Source organism: Ochlerotatus camptorhynchus, unplaced genomic scaffold, assembly GCF_037179485.1.
Source record: "Ochlerotatus camptorhynchus isolate MF236.1 unplaced genomic scaffold, CSIRO-AGI_Acam_v1.1 ptg000370l, whole genome shotgun sequence".
In the NCBI taxonomy this organism is placed as follows: Eukaryota; Metazoa; Arthropoda; class Insecta; order Diptera; family Culicidae; genus Ochlerotatus; species Ochlerotatus camptorhynchus.
Genome location: NW_027040858.1, coordinates 3,866,118 through 3,887,664, shown reverse-complemented (window position 1 = coordinate 3,887,664; position 21,547 = coordinate 3,866,118). Strand labels below are relative to the sequence as shown.

Below are 21,547 nucleotides of genomic sequence, written 5' to 3'. Positions count from 1 at the left end.
CAGAAAGTAATAGTTGCGGAGACGGCGAGCTGGAGTGTGGAAATTGATGTTCCCGAACAAACAACTGCAGTCAATATGATTACTAATCATGTCAAATATGAACATCCTCTGGAGGAAGACTCGGCGATTTGTTAGTGTTTGCAGTCCAATAAGCGCACATCTATGCTCGTACGGAGGTAAGCTATCTGGATTTGTCCATGGCAGACGTCGTAATGCAAACTTTATAAACTGTTTCTGGATTCTCTCGATGCGCAGTACATGAACAGCATGATATGGAGCCCAAATTTGTACTCCATATTCAAGAACACTGCGGACTATAGAGCAGTACAGCGCTTTCAGGGCGTACACGTCGTCGAATTGTGCAGTATTGCGGCGCAAAAATCCTAGCATGGAGTTGGCCTTTGCAACTGTCATGGATATGTGCTCGTTAAACCGTAGTTTGCTGTCCAAGATGAGCCCAAGATCTTAATGGCATTAACCCTTTCCAGCGGCGATTGATTCATAGAGTAATCAAAAATGATCGGAGAGTGAGAGCGGGTAAGGGTAATCACTTTGCATTTGGCAGCATTGGCTTGCATTCCATTCATCTGACACCAGGATGACAATCGCTCTATATCAGCTTGTAGTGCGCAACAATCCACGATCGATTTGATCACACGGTACAGCTTAAGATTATCCGCATATAGCAACTTACAGGAGCTTAGCATATCACACACTTCGTTAATAAACAGATCGAAAATGAGAGGCCCTAGGTGACTCCCTTGTGGAACCTCCGATGGTATATGGAATACCTCGGATCTGGAATCACGTACCTTAACGAAAGCCTTCCTGGATGATAAGTATGATTTCAACCAACAAACGATCCACGGTGGAAGACCAAGGCGGTTTAGCTTCATAATGGCTAGGTCGTGAGGGACTTTGTCAAAAGTGTTCATCAAGTCATAAGTCATCAAGTTAGAGACTGTCGAGCGCTTTTTCATGAATCCATGCAGAAACTCTGAGATTATGGGTTGAACAGCTGGATACAACTTCTCATGCAGAAGACTTTCGAGAACTTTGGCCAAGTAGTTCAGGATCGAGATAGGTCGGTAATTTTCCACTTTGTGCATGTTACCGGACTTGAAGATTGGTGTAATTGAGGCGAGCTTCCAGGCATCCGGAAAAACGCCATCCTTAAGCGATCGATTGAAAATAGACATAACGGGAGTGGCCAACGATGCTGCACAGTTCTTGACGAAAGACGGTGGAATACGGTCCGGGCCTGGACCTTTCGATGGATCGACTAAGCAAAGGGCTTTGAGAATAGCGTCTTGACTGAAGATGAGTTGCTGAAGGTGAATGTCGTATCTTGTTAGCTGATCAATGTATTGCTGCGATGGAGGAGTTTGATCGGGTTCGAAAACACTTCGGAAAAAGTCAGCGAAAAGGTCAGCAGAAGAGGTGTCGGTGGTGGAGCTTCTACTACCGTAGGTGACGTCCACGAGAATGGCAGCTGATCTTTTCCGAGAGTTGATAAAAGATCAGAACGACGATGGATTTTCCTTGAAACCCCTCTGGAGGTTGTCGACGTACTCACGAAAGCGAGCTTCCTGCAAACTATTATACTCTGCTTCTACTAGCTGCACCGTATACTTGTTTGCTGCGGTCCGGGAACGAAAGTAACGTTTTCGAGCTTTACGCAGACGGTTACGCAGATTACGCAATTGCGGATTCCACCAAGGTTGATGGAATTGCAAACAAGATTTTCGTATCTTCACCGGAACAGTATCTTGGATTACTTTAAAGATGTTGTTGTAGAATACGGAGACGGCGGCATCAATGGTGGGTTGGTCAAGTATTTGTACCCAATCCAAGGCGGCAATACTCGTGTTAACAACATCGAAATCACATTGTGCAAAATTATACTCACTGCGGGCGGCTGGGTACGGGAGCGGATGATCTCTCGAACGGGAGTCAACTTTTAGAACCAACGGCTTGTGGTGACAATCAACTTTCATAATTGCAGAGGATGGTTCAAACAGCTCGATGCAATCGGAGTCACTGACGAGAACCAGGCCAAAAAGCTTACCATTCGTGTTCACCAGATCGTTGATTTGCTTCAATCCAGTAGACAGTATGGACTCCACTACAGCGAGTTCCTGTTCTGATGAAGCATTGAGAGGCAGAAATCCTCTGACGTCCTCATCGAAGTCCCAAGCTAGATTTGGCAGATTGTAATCGCCCACAACTGTGGTTGTATCGTGAAGGTTCGCCATACCAAGAAGCTGTTGTACGGACTCAGTGTGTTTGGTGTAAATGTCGGGCTGACTGTTTGGTCGAATATAGATGCAGCACAGGAAGATCGATTGATGTTGTAAATCGACTTGAACAGCAATTTGTTCGAGCCTCTCAACGCCCACAAGATGCACAGCCTGAAGCCGGATTTCACGGCAATTAAGACGCCACCGCCACGTCGCAGTGCGCTGGTGCGAGAATTCCGGTCACAGCGGTAGATTGTGTAGTTGCTTGCGAGTTCAGCATTCGTAATGTCGGTATGAAGCCAGGTTTCAGTGAATACCACCATGTCGAAATCACAAGAAAGCAGCGAATGGAGTAGAGCGTTAGTTTTTGTCCTCAAGCCTCGGACGTTTTGATAATATACGGTCCAATCTGTGCGAATGTTGGCAGGGTCACAAGACGCTAGGTTAGGCGAGGTGCTTGGTTCAGTTGACTCTAGGCGTTGCTCATTGGACCAGAATCTATATGCCTTTAATTTTTTCATCAACAGAATTTCGCAAAATTAAACTCACTGAAAGACAATAACAAGTTCTCCCCACTCTAGTTCGTCATGCTTAAGTGACACAGATTTGAGTTATTGCAAAAAGTTGTAGTTAATATTAAAACCTACCAAAGCTACATACATCATTTTAAGGAATTCTGTTGAAGGAAAAAGTTAAAAGTCAAATGAATCTAAATCCATGCCTGCCCACAGCCACGGCTTATCGCATGTGAAAATAACATCAGAATGCTGGCAATTTTCAAATGGACTATTGAAGTGCAGCAATAGTCAGTTGCATAACATGGGGAACTACTTATTATCAAAGCAGACGATTCCACTCAAAATGGACCTAGATCCCATCTGGAAATGATCAATTCAGACGACTGATTTTCCATTCTCATTGAACTCTCCATTTGCTCGTCCAATCTTCATGAATACTCGAAGAAAAGTACTAGGAAGCAATCGATCAAACCGTCAGCCTAAAGACGACATTATCATGCCCAGTATACCCACAGCTAGCAGCCGTAGTTACCTTCCAATTGCAACCGACATTTAGCTGCGGACTGATGTTGGACTAATTGCAGGCATTCTTCGAATTTACATCAGAAAAGAAACAAGTAGCTGCCCGAAAGTTGGCCAACTCAGAAGAGCGCCAATGGGTGAGTGCCGTAGATTTGACCTCTCGGACTGCGACTGATGGGAACCTCCTTTCGCGGGTGCTCCAAATTCCTCCTCCCGAGGAGAAAACCCACATTCAACTACGGAGCGATCTAGTTTGATGAGCTAAAATAAAGCCGAAAAGAGCATACGCATTAGTGCGCTTTATGCCCGGTGTGCTCCGTAATTACATAGTCGGCCGAAGGCACCCATTTCCCAATACCCATAACCACTATGCATCCGGACCAGAGCAGAGAGAGACGTTGGAAATCAGACGTTTTAATGAAGATCTCGTTACAGAATTACAACCTGTTAATAGTTAAATTTCATTAAAACCTCCTCACATCTCACAAGCTCGAATTCAATGGCCATCATTGGCGGTGAGCTCTCTGTCCATCACCGAAAGCCGAACAAAAGCAAAAACCCACAATAGTAAAACTAACAGTATTCAACTCAGTCCTTATGATCATCATCGAAGAGGGGCGCGCTCAAATCGAACGAGGCTTTGTTTCTTTATTGGTTCTTATCCGGCTGCTGATTGCGAGAGGAATGGGCTCTTATCGCGCGAGTGCTCCTAATTGAGAGCTGTCGATTATCGCTCCCTTCATATTTTTTTTTTGTTGTCTAGCAACGAGCAGCGTCATCATCGTGAGCCAGAGCTGCAGTCGATCAAGTGGCCGCCTGTTTGCTTGGATGAGATTGATCTTGATCGTTTTTTTCTCCGTTTGGCGCTCTTTGCTGTTCAGACAGATAAAGGAGGAGTTAAGCTGAAGCACGCATTGTTGGCCAGGGGGGAGAGAGACCGATTTGAGGTGGTTAATTTGAATACGTGAATGGAGTGAGTTTTATACCTTTTGAACAAAGTCGGAAGTGGAACAAAGTGGAATGGTGTTTATGTTAATCGTTTTTGTAAAATTTAGATCATTATTATGTATTCATGGTAGGAAACCTACTACTTTCTGATCAAATTGAACGAATCACTGCGTTTTAAAAGGTTTATTAATTTGTTGTTTAACTTGTTTTTTGTTTTTCTATCTTGCAGGTAACTGTCATTTTTGATGATCCAACTATGTTGCTCTCTTCGGGTAAGTCATAATAATGAACGCTCATTCTGAAATGTGTTCGTATTAGTTGTAAAAAATTAGGGTCTCAGACAAGGTTGCATCAACTTACTGCGCTATAAAAAATAGCTTTATTTTTTTTTTGTAGTTCAAAAATAACAGCACTTTACCCAAACTTGTTTAAGACATGGCAATCAGTTTTAAAGAAACAGATTTACAATCAAATCCATTGAATGTTGAAGTTTAACACTTACTTAATTTCTCACATAATAAAATTAAAAAAAAAATATTAATTTGAGTAAGTCTAAGATCTAAGATCTAAGAAATTTTTAAGAAGTTCTAAGTTCCTCAGAAAAGCTATATCAAGAGATTTTTGGGGAGTTTCAAATCATAAGAGCAGTGTCCGTAGCTTTAGTCCAGACCTTTGGAGCAGTTTAAAGTTCTGTAATCGTAAATTTAGAAAAAAAAATCAGAATTGTTCCATAATGTGCTGAAAAAATGGAGAACCCTTAAGATGTTCCGAGAATTTTAGGAAAATTTAAAGGTGCTTACGGGAATTCCAGTTATTTCCGAGCAGAACCGAAATCTTCAATAGAATTGAGAGCTTTAGGGAAGCTTCGAGAACATCAAGACAGATTGGAGAATCAAAGGGCAGTTCAAAAAATTTCAAAAGATTTCCGGAAACTTCAGCAAAGCTTCGAGAGAATTTCTGGAACGTGATAAAAATTATATGAACATCCGAAAGCGAGTTATACTATGGAGATTTCAAGAACTTAAAAAAATGCGAAAATTTAGCTTAATTGATTAGAGAAAATCAACGAAGTTCCATTAATTTAAAAAAAAATGGGAGAACTTTTAGCAATTAGTAATATCATCAAAAAAATCCCGAGTACTTGTTATAAATTAAGCTACTTTTAGATAGTTTCATGATATTCAGTAAAGTTACGAGTACTTCAAGGACAATCAGATAGCTTCAGAATAATCCCATTAACTTAAGCAAATTTAGAGCAAATCCGAAAACGTCCCAAACGTCAGGAAATAATGAATATATATCAGAAAGTTTGCCGGATTATTAAACAAATTCAGAGAACTTCAGGTAACCATAGATAAGCGTTTATAATGGTTATAATACTTAAGGAAAATTGTCGAAAATTCAAGGCAACGTTAGAAACATTGAGGAAACTTTAGGAAGTCCTATAAAGATCAGGGAAGTTTAAGAATTTGATGAGAAGTATTGTGTGCATCAAGCTAGTTTCTCAAACTACAAAAGAATTTTAGGGCAGTTTCATTAACTTCAGGAAAATTTTGGGAACTTTCAAGTAGTTCTGAAGACCTCAGAATAGTTTCTTTCTGATTTCCATTGAAATATTCCTTAACATTTCAATAAAGCTATCCTTCTAATTCCATTTTCTTTTAGTTTTTCTCTGAATTACTTTGAAATTCTCCACAATAAGAAACCCTGTGGGAATTTTTCATTTCAGATTTCCTTTTGAATCTCACTCCTTCCCTTGGAATTCTACTCACATTGAAAGTCTCCTAAGAATTCAGTGGCATTTCTCCTCACAAATTTCTTAGATTTCTTCTCATAATTTGTTTGGCAAACCCTCCTGAATTTATTTTCCGAATTCCTTTGACGATGTTCTGAAATTATTCTCAGTTTTAATTGCAATCCTCCTTTAAGTATTTTCAAAAAGATTCCAAGGACTTATGCCCTTTCACAACTTTATAAAATTATCCTCAGAAATCCCTTTGAATTTTGCTCTGAAGGAGTTGTGCTCCTCAGAAATTTTCTGAGTTTTCATTAAAATTAGCTTTTAATTCAATTCAGGGTTTCTTGAAATTTTACTCAAAACATTCAGGCTTCACAAGAAATCTAAAATTCTTCAGAACCACCTTAAAAGCAGATTGAATTTGATGTTATTTTGAAAGATTTTTTTTCCCCAAAACTTCCTTGAAATCAGGTCCTTAGTCCTGGTCTCTCACGCGCTTCCGATAATCACGAAGATATTTAGCAGCCATGTGTTGATACATTTTAAAGATTAGTACAGAATTTCTCAATTAACACTTGTTTAACTTCGTTTCTTGACTCTATCCAACGCGAAGTGTAAACACGGAAGCACTAACTGTACGAATTGGAATTTACAGAGAATGCTACAATGCATAATCACGATGGTATTTTAATATGATGTCTGTGTTTGGGAAACAATCACAAAATGAAATTTTGATTGCCTTTCTTTTTGCACACGCTGGTAAGCTGCACAGACTCCTTCCATCATGAGTAGTTTGCTATCAAGTAGCAACACTCTCCTTTTGTGTAGTTTTCCAATGTAAATACCTTGTAAGCAAAGGGCAATTAACGAGATATTAACGAAAAATGAAGATAATCGATCAAAATCACTTGCACCCCTGCATCCATGTTTGGTTACAAGATTTCAACTCTGGAGAGCATTTAGTGTGGTCGTTGGGGGCGTGTGGTTCTGAATATGGACAAACGGGTACAGATAACTTCTATTCCAACTGTTTACTGCAATAAGCTTGTTGGTTTTACGGATCTCATTCTCCAGGAACACCTTCAGCACACCTCGTAGATCAGACCGGATATACGTTTGACACCGTCACGGCGAACCAGACAACGGATGGCGGTTATCACGATGAACCTTGCGATGACGCTTGGCGCCTTCTTTACCAAGACCTTTTCCTCCTTTGCCACGTAGAAGAGTGAGTGGACTACCTAACTATCCAGTTTGGGAAGTTTGATCAGAGATGTTATGCCTCAGAACATCCCGGCGGCGCCGACTGGGATTGAACCCAGGCCTGCTGGGGTGAGAGGTAATCACGCTTACCACTACACCACCGGCGCCGTTATGAAAACAGTGATGAAATTATCACTTTTTATTTGTACATTGGACAATGCTTGACATTACCCTTTTGTCAATAGTTTCTTCTTGAAAGTCATAAGTTAAAAGGATTGTTATTGATGCATAGAAATATTTCTGATTGATTGGTGATAAAATTATTGAAATTGGTCCAGGGGCAGCTGAGTTATTTATGTTCAAAATCTTTCATAATTGTGTTACATGTTCCCTTTTCGGTTTTCACAAATTGTACCCCCATATAGAAATCACAGACGTAGACCTACGTCAAAATATTAATGTCGCAAAATCATAAAACACGGCGCTAGTCAATAATATATATAATAAATAAAAATGGGCCCTAATACACTTCCATGGGGAACTCCAAGATTATTCCCCACGGGACTGGAAAAAGAATCATTAAGAACCGTTGTGTTCTGTCACACAAATGACAAGGGCCTAGAAATTGTTTCGAAAGCACGTTTGAGATCCAAAAAACAGCAACAGTCGTATTTTTACGCCTCAAGTTGTCTTTCCACTTTGCTAACACCAAATTCAACGCAGTTTCACAAGAATGATGTTCCCGATATTCCTGGTATCAACAAAGAGTTACTCAATACAATAGCTGGTTAGATCTAAAATTGTCTCTTATGTGTGCAACATGTTGATGGGACAAAACTCTTCGGCTTTAATCGTTCCAGCCACCATAAGAATCGAAACCACCAAAGATTCCTTCCAAACTGGTGGCACATATCTGCAATCTGCAATGATTCGTTAATAAAGCCCAGTAATATGTGGCCAATGACATGAAAGCAATCTTGAATAACTCAAGTATTAGCAAGGAATCAAAAATCTACAAATGATAAAATGACATGACGGGCCGAACGATAACGCTTTGTCAGAAATTGAAAATGACAAACAGCCTTTCCAATATAGCTCGCTCGGGCCGTTAGAAGGAAACGTCCAAAACGTATTAATGGGGATTTTTTTAAGTCTTTTCCTGATTCACACGACCCTCTGGACCGGTCATGTTGTAGATGAACTCGACTGAAGTGAGGCCCGAATAGAAGCTTTTCTAGATGAAAACACGTTGTGATTCGGAAGAGACGGACTTAGTTTTGCTAGGTTTGAAGAAATTCATGATTCAGACAATACTTACATAATTTTTCGAACGATCTTCAACACCCGGTGGGTATCCGTTAGTTGTTTTTAAATTCTTGATTGAATCCTTGTATCACCAGTTTTATGTATTACACTCTCTCACTAGCTTCATTTGGGAGTAATTTAACGTTAGCAACGATCGGCAAAACATCAACACTCAACAGTGATGCCGGTTTATATTATATTGCGTGTATCCTACTTGTCAAAGTGTGCCTTAATGTGCCGAACAGTGTATCATGCTGTGTTTCGGCAAAGTGTGCAGAGTTGGTTCCTACTTGGATTTTTCTCAGAATTGTCAAAACCAGGGGGGACGACACTTCAGGATTATCCCATTTTTACCCAAATTACTCCTAAAATCTTCAACGTGCACAAAATTTCAATCCATCCTATCTCTTCTTTCTATTCCCAACTTATCCCTTCTGCATGCACACAAATCATCAAGCAAGCCGTGCAGTTTTCAGGTCGATCGCGAAGCACTGTCAGTTTTTTTAACGATCTCCATAATAAACATGGTGTTAAAAAAAATTGATATGCGTTGAGTCGTTCAAGGTGGCGATTGTCCTGGCAAAGCTGGTGGAAATGAATTAGGGAATGAATAGTACAAAGGTAACCACCACGTATATCTATGCTGAAGGCCAAGGATGAAGTGATCTCTCGATTGAATTCCCGGGGAGCTTAAATAAAAATAGATGACGGACCACTCGTCTATAATTGGTCGCGGGGGCAAATTCATCAAGTGCGTCATAGAGGAGACAAAAAAAAATGACAAATGAGAACATCTGAAATAAGAAACAGTAAAAATCGTTAAACTGTTTATTTTTTAATCTGAAATTGAAAGAATTAATGAAACACACTCGATTCAGTCCAATGGAAATGAAAAGAATCATAAAATTGAAACTGAACCCCAATTTTTCAAACGTTGAATGTGAAAATTCACAGATTTTGAGTGGTGCCAGTATTGCACGAATCCGACGATATATCTCGCTCTCTCATGTGTGGAGAGTCGATCGAATTTTATAGGGCAGGTGTGAGATGAGCAGGATGACCAGTGAAGCGGAAAATAAGGAAAAAGCCGGGAATTTAAATGACAAATCGGGGAAAAAATACTTCATCTATTTTTCAGAAAAAAAGATTTTGGGGCTTTGAAAAGTTTTAAGATTCGTGGACCAGACTAAACTTTTTTAGAATTTTGAGTAGATTTTAGAATGAATGTCAGGGATAACAAGTAATTTCAGATGATATTAAAGGTAGTTTTAGAAAGCGCTCTAAGAGATTTTAGACTTTCACTCCAAGTCACTTTTGTGAGTTCAAATTTAGGGTAGAATTTTTAAGTTAATCTGTGGAGAATTGCAAATCGGTTGTGAAGATCACAGTATCGTGACCAGACCGAGGTTTCCAGCCTCGGTAACGGCTACATAAATCCGCGATGCTGCTATTTCTGCAACTGCTGCCGCTTCTGCTGGCTTTCACAAATTTCGTTTACGTGTTTAGAATTAAAGGTTTTTGCAGTTTCGTCGTGGAATCGATACATTCTATTAGTAGAGGGCTTTTGTAGTCCAGCTGTCATTATCCAAACATTATTTTTCACTGAGCATTGACTAAAATGGCTACTTCGATGTTTTTCTTTCGTATTGTTTCATTTCAGTTGCACGCATCCCCATGACAATTTAAAGCACCCTCGCATTTAATGCAATCCCATTAGGAATCCCATATATTTTTTTTATCCTTACTCAATTTTCGTCAAGATGACAAATTCAAAAAACTCTCTTGAATTACATTATTTTTACAGGCAAACATGGTAAAATAGAATTCATCTGAATGATTGTCGTTCCCCCTGGTCAAAACTATTTATCCTGAAGTTGAAATTGTGTGCATAAGTACAGATAGCAAACTTTTCCGTTGATCGTTACAGGAAAGGGTAAGGATTATGAAAAACAAAAAGTCAAGGGGTAGGTCACTCCGCACACCAATCTTGGGTCATCTTAATTGTCAGTGTACTTCAAGCGTACCACAGGTGTGCCGATTGTGCCGACCATAGAGCAAGCTACGATTGTTTGTAAAACACCCATCCCGGCAACCCGGTATTTCTGATACCTTGAATCTTTTGGTTTGAAATCGCAAGGATAAATCGGATTGAGGATTAGGTGGAAAGTGGCGGTGAGAAATGTTGGTGTTTTGTGTGATATGTATGATAATAAAATTCCTGTGTTTTAGGGTTTTATTATGCCCGCAAAGGCAGACCAGAAACCTAGCCGTTCGTGATGTGAAAAGCAACGGTCTATCAGCGGCCGGAAAGAGTTGGAACCGGTGGGGAACATTGTCGGCGACCGACTATAGAAGATGATGAATATGACTTCTGCAGTTTGTTTTGTGTGAATTGCAGCATTATTTGAGTTAAGGGTACTAGTGGGGTCTGATCTTTTCTGGAGCCCACTCTAGATTTCGTATTTCGATCTATAAGTGAGCTGCTGGTCTGAGTTCCTCTGGTATATTCAATTAGAGGATACTCCTGATAAGACAGTTAAACATCACGTATGTTGTGAACATCTTCAATGACAGTTGTCCATTGTTACAACAATCCAATGCCTACGAGATAGTGCCGAAGGTGTGCCGATGGATGTGCAAAAGCTGTATCGAATCTAATTTCGGCACAATGTGCTGTGTGACTTGCCCCACATCAAAATGAGCGGGACCAGGATTTTAAATCGATTGAACTTGGTGGAGAGAATCAATATTTTGAACTAGAGAGGGTCTAGTATAAAGGGCTGAACACAATAAAAGCGGCATAACGACATAGCGTATTTATTTTTCCTCTTCCGCTGCATGTTGTACGTAAACAAACTACGAAAACGGGATAATTTTGATTGCAGTTTTGAGTTTGGAGTTTGGACGACTGATTTAATGGGCGGACTAATTTCGGATTGATAAAAATACGTAAAACACCGTAATACAGCACATAATCAGACCGCTTGTATTAAATGCTTTTTACATACTATTAATCATGGAACTGTGTGATATCTTTGTAAAGTACAAGTTTATCGTAAATTGATCATAATTATTTATTTATTTATTCATTTAATATTTCTCATCTGACTTTGTGTTGTCTTAATGAAATTTGATAATTTGATGGGGAAAAGCCGAAATGGCGTAAAAACCCCACATCTTTTCACAATACACAATACAAAATACAAAATTAGGAACATAACATTTAACAAACATGATGTCATCAGCAGTCAGAAGCATAAAATGTGTAATTGGCATGGTCCATCGTTGGAAGCAAACCTCGTCGTGAAGTAAAATACAGAGAACATGAAACAAAAAAGATTCAGGTAATACATTTCTTAAGCTGTGAGAGCATTAGAATGTTACTCAACTGTTGCAAAATGTAATTTTGCCCATCATTGCACGTCGAGTTATTCCAATTTTCAGTAGATTTATCCCTCGTGCAGACTTCGTTGAATTCGGTTACGAAACGCAGCCGCAGAAATGTTGAAATCGAAGTATTCGTAGAAGCTGTTAAAACTAGCAGACGTGAATCTTATTGGATCATGCAGGCCATAAGTTGTTGCGCGGCCCATAAGATGTAAGAAATTCCTTGTCCGCAATGGTCGTTCAGGAGTATAAATTTCTAATTCTCGTAGCATACTTGGAGAGTCGATACCGTCAAAAAATACCTTAGCAACGAACACTGCCTGAGCTATAGTGCGTCTACGTTCTAATGTATCAAGGCCCAAAAGTTGGCAGCGATGTTCGTATGGTGAGAGATTGACAGGATCGTTCCATGGGAGGTGGCGTAATGCATAACGTACGATTTTTTTTCTGAACGGATTCGATTCTCGCTATCCAAATCGCTTGGCATGGGCACCAGATGACATCTCCAAATTCCAATATTCAACGCACGAGAGAACAGTACAGTGCTTTCAGGCATGTTGGATCACAGAATTCATCAGCAATCTTGAAGATAAACCCGAGTTGTCTATTAGATTTAGCGATGATCTCAGAATAATGCAGCTTGAATGTAATTCCACGATCAAGCGTAATTCCTAGATCGCGGATACTGCTCACACTTGCAAAGGTTCATTGTTGATTGTATAGTGGAACTTGATTGGCTTCTGCTTGCGATGAAAAGAGATGATGCTGCATTTTTGAATACTCAGCGTGACGAAGTTCCTGGAACACCAATCCTCAAAGTCTTCGATCATATGCTGTAACTGTAAACAGTCAGTAAGGCTTCGAACTACAACATAAATCTTAACATCATCTGCATAGAAAGAGAGACAGCCAGCCGGAATAATCAATCCAACCTCGTTAATGAAGATTGAAAATAGCAACGGTCCTAAGTTGCTGCCTTGAGGGACACCGGATGTATTGGTGAAAGAGTTTGATTGTGCTGCCCCGTTTTTCACACAGAGCTCTCGATTTGTCAAGTAAGACTTGAACCAACGAATGAAGCCCTGTGACACACCAAGCTTATCAAGTTTAGCTAGCAGGATAGCATGATCAACTCGATCAAAAGCAGCCTTCAAATCCTTATAGACGACATCTGTTTGTGCTCCTGCTTCCATATTCCGAAGGCAGGAGGATTCGAATGGTGCTAGATTTATAGAGACAGATCTCTTAGAGTAGAACCCATGCTGGTCCGGAGAAATATAGCTACAGCAGCTTACAAGGCGTCATTAATGATTATTTCAAACAATTTAGAACAGGCACAGAGTGAAGTGATTCCGCGATAGTTTTCAATTTTGCGCTTTTTTCCTTTCTTGAATACTGGGAACATAAAGGAGGATTTCCAACTCCTAGGGAATTCACCTTGCTGCAGTGAAGGCTCAAGCATTTGCCAATCGACTTGTTCAAGCGCATGAGTCAGTGCAAGAAAGTCTGCTTTGCGGAAATCAAGACCTAGCACATCTTCAGTGGGTTCAAAGCTGATGGGAGCATGAAGGCTGATGGATGTTTCCAACGCGGGGTGATCGGCATCAAGACTTATCAAAGGATCTGCAGCTTCAGATACCGAGCATTCCGGGAGAGCGAGCTCGTTCGCCAGTACAAGGTCAAGCAGTCGAGCATTCCTATTTAAAACGGTGTTGATTTGCGCTAAGCCATGCAGGTTGAAACCATAAAGTAGAGTGCCACATGATGCAGATATACTTGAACGAAGAACATCAACAGTTGGCAGCTGATTGTTCGTGTCTGTATTCCAAATCAAGCCAGATTGGTTGTAATCACCGAGTAGCAGAGCCAAGTCATTGTTGTCCAATCGAGATAACACTGCGCCAATTGAGTTGACGTGGTTTTCAATGCAGTTTAGGTCAGATTTTCGGTCCGGTGGTAAGTAAATAACGCCCACGCTAATTGTTCTGCTCGTAGTTTTGATCTTAACCCACAGGGTCGAGACAGTAATTTAAGCGCTTTGCAACAGCTATGAGTACACCCCCTCCACGAGATTTAGTGCTGTTTAGACGGCTACGATCATTGCGAAATACTGTGAATAAGCTGCCGAAAAGTTGCGATGAATTGATTCGACCGTCAAGCCACGTTTCGGTAAGCACCACAGCATCATAGTTGCACTCGAGAGCAGCCAGGAAAAATTCATCAATCTTCGTACGTAACGCACGAACGTTTTGATAGTAGATCAGCAGTTCACCAGGTGATCCAGATTGAAGCGCAGAAGTACGTTGTTCGGCTAGTGACGATGGTTGACTACCGATGGATAAATTGCCTGATTGCACAAGCTGGAAGCCTCCCTCACCAGATCCTATCACAGGACCGGGACGGCTGTTGAGCGCAGGCTGGACGGTCCCGACTGTGAAGGAGGGCTTGGACGCTTCCAAAATACGTTGCGTTGTGCGTCCCGGAAGGCGTGGTGTCGGTGACTGTGTTGCATTGGATGTGATGGTACTGTGATAATGAAGGTTATCAGTGCGGATAGTGTTCAAAACGTGATTGTACTTGCCTGCGCAGGCAGTTTGGAAGACCCCATCTCCAAAATCATACACAGGGCCAGGACGGCTGAAGGTCGCTGGCAGGTTAGACTCGACTGTGATGACAGGATTAGTGGCTTCCATTCTGCTAAGATCGATGCATCCCGGTTCCGAAAGCTGAGCAGCGAAAACATTGGCAGGCATTTTAGGCAAGACATCTTGAACAACAGGTATTGCGACGTCATTACATGAGTGTTGAAGGCTTCGTTCGTAACATCCTGGATTGGTATCAGGAACTTGATTGGAAATACGAGGTGTGGTGTTGAAACTCGTAAAGAAATCAGGCGGAGAATTGTTGCGATCATTTGGTAATTTGCCTGAATTGAGAGCTTGGAAGACCCCGCCACCATTCTCAACCACAGGGCCAGAACGACTACGATGACAGGAACCAGCAAGCACGACTGGGTGGAGAGGCTTTGGGGCTTCCATGAGGCGACAGGCAGTGCGTTCTGGTTCGGCGGATCCACGGGTAAGATTCAGTAGCTTATCTCGACATTCTGATGGGCTCGATTTCAACCACTCGGAGCAGGTTCCTCCGAACCGCCATTATCGTATGGTTTTGTTGATGAGTAGAGTCGTTTCTTGCACTTTCAATCAGTTGGAGATCCTCAAACCAGCTAATCGTCACGAAGTCATACTGTTATTTAAATAATCTCTGATTCAGCTGACATAGTGAAGAAATATGTGAGAGACTATCAAATTGAATAGTTGATCAGTAGAAGGTCTTCTGAATGATTGATCAATCTTGTTAAAATATCCAAGGGATTTTGAAATTCTCCAAAGTTCAGTGATCGTCTCTGAATTTGCATTAACTTCAAAAAAATTGGGAGAACTTTGAAGAAGTATTATGAACCGTGGGGAAATATCGAGAGCACCCTAATAAAAATGTTATGGTTATTTTGCTTAACGACGTGTTCCGGGTATCATGCAAACCATTTGTGGAATAGTTCTATCATTTGGGTTATCATTCGTCTATGGTATTTTTAGTAGGGCTTCGCAGAAGAATTATACATATTAGAAAAACTTCGAGAGCTTAAGGAAAGTTCCATGAATTTTAGGTAAGTCCAGAGAACTCTAAGGACTTCGGGGGGTAACGATATCTTTAGAGAAGCCCCGAATATCGGGAAAGTTCAAGGATCGTCAAGGAAATATTCAGACAACTTCGTACATTTCAGGAAAATGTTGAAAACTTCATCGAAGGTCTAGAATAGTTTTAGAAGAACTGCAGAGTAGTTCTTACGAGAACTTAGTTCTGAGGAGAACTTCAGAGTAGTTCTGAGGAGAACTTCAGAGTAAATTTGAGGAGAAGTTCAAACTATTTCTGAAGAGAGTTTAAGAGTAGTTCTGAGGAGACGTTCAAAGTAGTTCTGAGGAGACGTTCAAAGTAGTTCTGAGGAGAACTTCAAAGCAGTTCTGAAGAGACCTTCAGAGTAGTTCTGAAGAGAATTTCAGGAAATTTCTGAGAACTCCAGAGAAGTGCCATTGGCCTCAGGTAAATTTCGAGAAATTTATGAAACTCCCCGGGAGCACGCGGAACTTGTCTGGCCAGCGTGGTCCTCAGTACTTCATATGGCCACGAATGTTCTTATGTTTGAATTCTCATGTCACATGAGGATGTAGGTCCAAGTTTAACTTCTCCGGGGCTATCCGGAACATATCCGGATCTTGCCAACGTGGTGTTCAGTACTTAACATGGACAAAAATGGTCATATTTTTGAATTCTCATGTAATTTGATGTGTCGAGAGGTGTTGGTTCAAGAAGAAACTGACCACTTTCTCGGGGGTACCCGTAACATGTCCGGATGGAGCAAACATCTTTCTGACTACTTACTTACTACCTTGGATGATTATTTGGTTCACGTCTTGAAGTTTCTGGTTAATTCGAAAATACAAAAAAATACATCTGAAAACATTGAGCACTTCTCAGGTTGCCGCTCAACCGCACCGCGTTTTTCCAAAATGTTGAAAAAAAGAACAAATTTTATTACAATGATGCTTTAGCCGCAACGGGATTTGTGACGAGACATGAAAAGATCGCAGTAGGCCGCGCTTGAAAGCTGACATGTATTTCTTTTGCTGCGTATTTTTCGTCAGCGAATTATGAATTTTTTGCTTTAAATTTGTTAATTTTTGTGCTGAAATTTAGTTTCAAGTTTTCATTAAGTATAATTTAGTGATATATCGAGTTTTATCTGTGTTTGCCTTTGGTGAATCGGTTGGCCTTGAATCTAACCTCCGAAATATACGACGCAGCTTCAGTTCCATTGTTCGGTGTCGGTTTTCATTGCCTCCCGGGAGCCCGATTCTTCGAGTTCAGATGCTACACTTTCGGCGTGTAGTTCTATTGAGAGATCGGTCCGGTTGGTGAATTAGCCCGGGTTGATAATGTGTCCGTCGCGAGTTTTGGTGGTGATTCGATGGCCGACGTTGCCGTGAATCAGCAAGTTTTCCGCTGGTCTCTCACTGGTGTCGGAGATTGCGAGCAATATGAAAGATGCCTCGCTGGATACGCCCAAGACTGGACGGGTGTACAGTTGGTGGCCGCGAACGGTTCCTGGGGAAAGCATTAGACGCGAACCTCCTCCCAAATGACCATGGCAATGCAAGAAAATTGTGTTCTCGTTGAAGGAAGTATTACGACAAAGGTGCATCACGAAATGAGATGCAAAGCTTAGAGAAAATCAAAATTATGGAACCCATGGATTGGAGGATAAAATTAATATGGTGAGACCAGAACAAATACATTTTACAATTAAAAAAAAACATAAACGAAATACGTGCCAGGTTTGAAAAGAATATCCATTTGATAACGGTGATGCATACATGCGGGGCTTGTTGTAAGTGAAAGTAACCTCGGAATGGGCGTGACTCTCCAGACATTCTGAAATGGGTTTCTGGATCTGCAATAGAGCTATCACTTTCTAACTCCCGGATTAAAGAGTTCTTCCATAATAACACTGCTGGCCAGTGGGGGTTAGAGAGAATACACACACACAATGCCACTTTTGCCGCAACGCATGGATTTCTGTGTATTGGAAAATATGCGCTTGCCGCAATGCCACTATGTCGCTATTATTGTGTTCAGCCCTTAGGAGATGAGTGGAGTGACTGGTTTTGAGCCAAACGAACTGTCAAAGCCAGAGCCAATTGAGCAGCGCCTATCTTGATTGCATTGGCAGTATTGCTAAAAATTACCTAGACATAGGTTGCCAAGGTAGTTTGTTTTGAATCCGCTCCTCTCTTTCACTAGACCCTCTCAATTTTGAACCATCTTATTGGGTATAGTTCATATTAAGTGAGTTGGTTGCCAAATTGAAGCTTCTAAGCCAGACTAAAGTGGGTGGTTAATTTATTATGAATCTAGCGCAGTGCTCAGTGTCCGATACAATGGAGTTATACTAGCAGAACGTCACGAACACGCTTGTAAATCCATAGGATTTTGCCAGTATCTGTCAAAAATAAGCAATTATAACGGAATTATAAGGAAATGACTAAACACACACACTTAGAAATCCATCTTTGACATACAGGATGAGACGTAAACAAACATGTCATGTGAAATTAAGTGCTCCGAGACTGAAAAGTTCGGTACTCGACGAAAAGTACGTTTGATTGAGCTGAGTTGTGCGTCTATTACGACTCAATTTTATGTCAAAAATGACGCTCGTATGTGTCAGTCTCAGAGCACCTAAATTTACATGAATTTTTTTTAAGTGTGCACTCAAACCTCTTCATAAGGGATTCCGTTAAGAGGTTCGACAAAATGAATACATATTAAGGTGAAAGGGGACGACATTGGTTTTCAAAAACTCAATCTTGAAAATGTGTTCATTGTATTCTATCGGATTTAAACGAAAAAACTGCTTTTGAATTTCCAAAAACTAAGGGCGTTCCTTTTCCCCTTTAGAGAATATCCTACTTACGAATTCCATCTCACTAAATTTTACCCACTGTGCTATGAAAAAAATCTGACCACCACCTTGACTTAATAGCATACTATTCAGTCATCGAACGGTGGGGTATTATCGTAAACTTCATCAACCTGAACCCGTTCATTATGACACAACCGTTGCTGATTAAACGGCTGTCGCACCGGCCCAAAGCCGAGGACCTCCGATAGCCTAGTCAATAAAGGCGTTGGAGACGGTGAGTTCGATTCTCGGCCCGGTTTCGGGTTGGACATTTTCTCGACTTCCCTGAGTATGAGCACAGTGCTTGCCACACCGCATACAATATCATGCATTGGTTGGCATGGAATGCTCTCAATTAATAGGTGTGGAATTGCTTCTGAGAACACGAAGTTGAAACGCTCGCATGTGAAACCCGCCTCAAAGCTGGATGTGCGTGCTCCAGAAGAAACCGTTCATCGTTTACCAATCAGAATTACAATCATCAGTGCTGATGAAAATGAGAGTTGCATGATGCACCCTGCCCAAGGAACGATGCTAAGAGTATGACAAAGCCATTAACCCATCCCTGGTGGCATTGAAGAGCGCATAATTGATCCTCGCATAGAACAAAGACACACTTGGATGCGCTCACACGATGATGGTTATCACATTTCATCTGGCACTTTAGTACACATAAATCGTCGTCGGGTTCGTCGCTTGCCGGTGCGTTCAAGTCACTGCATGTAAATCTCTCTCACCGAAAGATAGTGAGCCCACTTTCCCTTGTCGTCGTCGTCGTCGAGGAAACCGGGAGCACGGAAAAAAGTGCTCGTCTACTTTATCACTCTGTGAACATCTTGTGCCAACACGGGAGTAGGACTCACTCTTCTCGTTCGTACTTGTGTAGATGCGTGGGTTGATTTACATACGAGTTTGTCGTACTTATCTGCCCGGCAACAAGTATGGTTTCTCTTCCAGCTCACGCTCGACCGGGGTAAGTGAAGTGACTTGAACTTGAAGTGGAACGTTACCCGAACCCCGATAACAATCGCACTGGTGGTTGTGTAAATAGAATTAATATTCCTGGGCCACGAAGAAACGCGGAAGAGCATCACACACTTTCGTTTTCCATGTAAGTGCAGCGTCGCTGGCGTGTAACCTTGAACAGAGAGAAACGTGCTACAAATGAGCCATTTTGCCCCCTGTTCGAAATGGGGAAAACTTCCGATTGAATTTCGGGGGGGTTTGAAAGCCGTTCAGAAATCGAAAGTGTTTGGAAACTTTCGCATAAAGCACCGACCGACGATCGAGTGAGGTTTGAAGAAGATGTAACACCACAACACCGCTCGTTCGCTGGACCGGAAAACAGAGTTAAAAGCCTCACGTTTAGCGTCGCAGACAAGGGGATGATAGACAACGACGGTAGCCGCATCAATCAATTCGACGGCCAAAATCAAAAAGTGAATTGGGAAAAGTTCCCTCAGCATATGAGAGGAGCGGACCCCAGCGAAGTTTCACTACCGAGGTCATCCATTGGCCCAGCAACCTGCCCTTCTGCCTACCATTTAAGTAACCTTTTTGCCTGTGAATGATAATGATAAAAAAAAATTGCCTCCGGTCATCGCAGGCCCCTCGCGATCGTGGTCGTTTATGATCGTCATTTGCAGACTAATGCTCGATGGGCCTCGGAGCAACAAACTTCTGCACACTCTCGCTTTTATTCGTTTTGAACCGGGCGAGCAGACGACGGTCGGTCAGGTGATGGGGGATCGGTCATTGGACCACTTTCGGGCCCATCGCCGCACGATCGAGGAAGGAATAGACAGCAGCAGGGACCTACCGTGCACAGCTGATAATGGTGGCTGCGACCACGGGTACTCTCACTTTTCTTGTAGCACTTTGCATTCGCATAAAAAGGGGGAAGAGGGTGCGATTTTTTCCTCTCCCTGGGCTTCGTGAGTGTTCACGTTAGCATCGACACTTAAGGTACAGGTCAATCGATCGATAGTGAAGGTGATTAAGGTCGATCGTGAGATGATTTGTAACGAGCTGCAAATTGGATGGTGTTGAAACGGGTAATGCAGAGGTGCGATCTATCTTAGGATAAGTACAATGGTAAACAGATATAATTTCAGACCGTTTGGGGAGAATCGGTGGGAAACAGCTGTTTGACCGTAGGGCGGTTTATCAAAATGGTAATTTGGATTTTGTGTTTAACTAGTAAGTCCTGCATTAGCAGGTTCATGGTTATGATGGACATTTTAGCCATTTTACCGTTTGCTCATTTTTGGTGATTGCCAAGGTAAGGCTCTAACAGGATTCTGCATTTTCGAAACAAAGAAAATAAAATGAACTCTCCGCAGAATCGCTTCATTTCGAGCAAAACTATTTTCGTGTACACACTAAGATTTAACGAAAAATAATTTCAAAACATGTTCAACCTTGTTTAAACGATCAAATCTTGTCATTTTAGGGTTGATTTAGTTTCAAAGTAACTGAAAAGAAATTGAATTAAATTGCATAAATTTTACCATACAGTTCAGCTGTTCAGATTTCGGTAAAAATTACTTCTAAGTGTGTAAGTCATTATGTTTCTTGTTATCAAGTCACGATGAACATTCCTCCTGTCAAACATGATTTGGCTATCACTTGCTTCGTTCGTCAAGTTCATTAGTTCATTCCATTTGAAGCAAAGACTTGTTGCAATTGAGTTCTTTAATTTCGAAAAAATGTGTGATTTTTATAAATCATCTGAAAGAGCTTCATTTTCTGAGCACAAAGATATTTTTTTCAATCCCATTTACTTCCATCAAGTTGTAATGGAAAATGGCAGGCATCACAATTTAGTATCCGGATAGTATCCCGATAGTATCCACACAATACCGGTTTCCGATAGGGATGGCATCCGGATTATATGTGATGTGATGTGAATGGAACCCACCAGCAGTGCAAGGATTACCAATGTCTGCAGATACTTTACCGGTTGTAAAGTTCTGCCTGATGGTTTGTTGCAGCATGGTGAATCAGCTTCATTGAAGACCTTTGCAAGACAAAACGACCAGATGGCCATCTGTAATCACGTGACAAGGGACTGGCAAATCCACGAACCCTCGTCCAGTCAACAAATCCTTTGATTGCCTTAAGCTGAACTTCCGAAAAAATTTCATGTTCAATTGACAAGCGACAC

General features: G+C 41.3%; 1 protein-coding gene and 1 pseudogene across 1 annotated transcript in view; one reads left to right on the top strand and one right to left on the bottom strand.

Moving 5' to 3' along the window:
- The window catches only part of LOC135710029 (uncharacterized), a 32,139-nt pseudogene extending 17,511 nt beyond the window's left edge, over nucleotides 1–14,628 (bottom strand).
- The window catches only part of dsx-c73A (doublesex cognate 73A), a 275,770-nt gene that overhangs the window by 85,790 nt on the left and 168,433 nt on the right, over nucleotides 1–21,547 (top strand). The gene's annotated exons all lie outside the window — the stretch shown is intronic.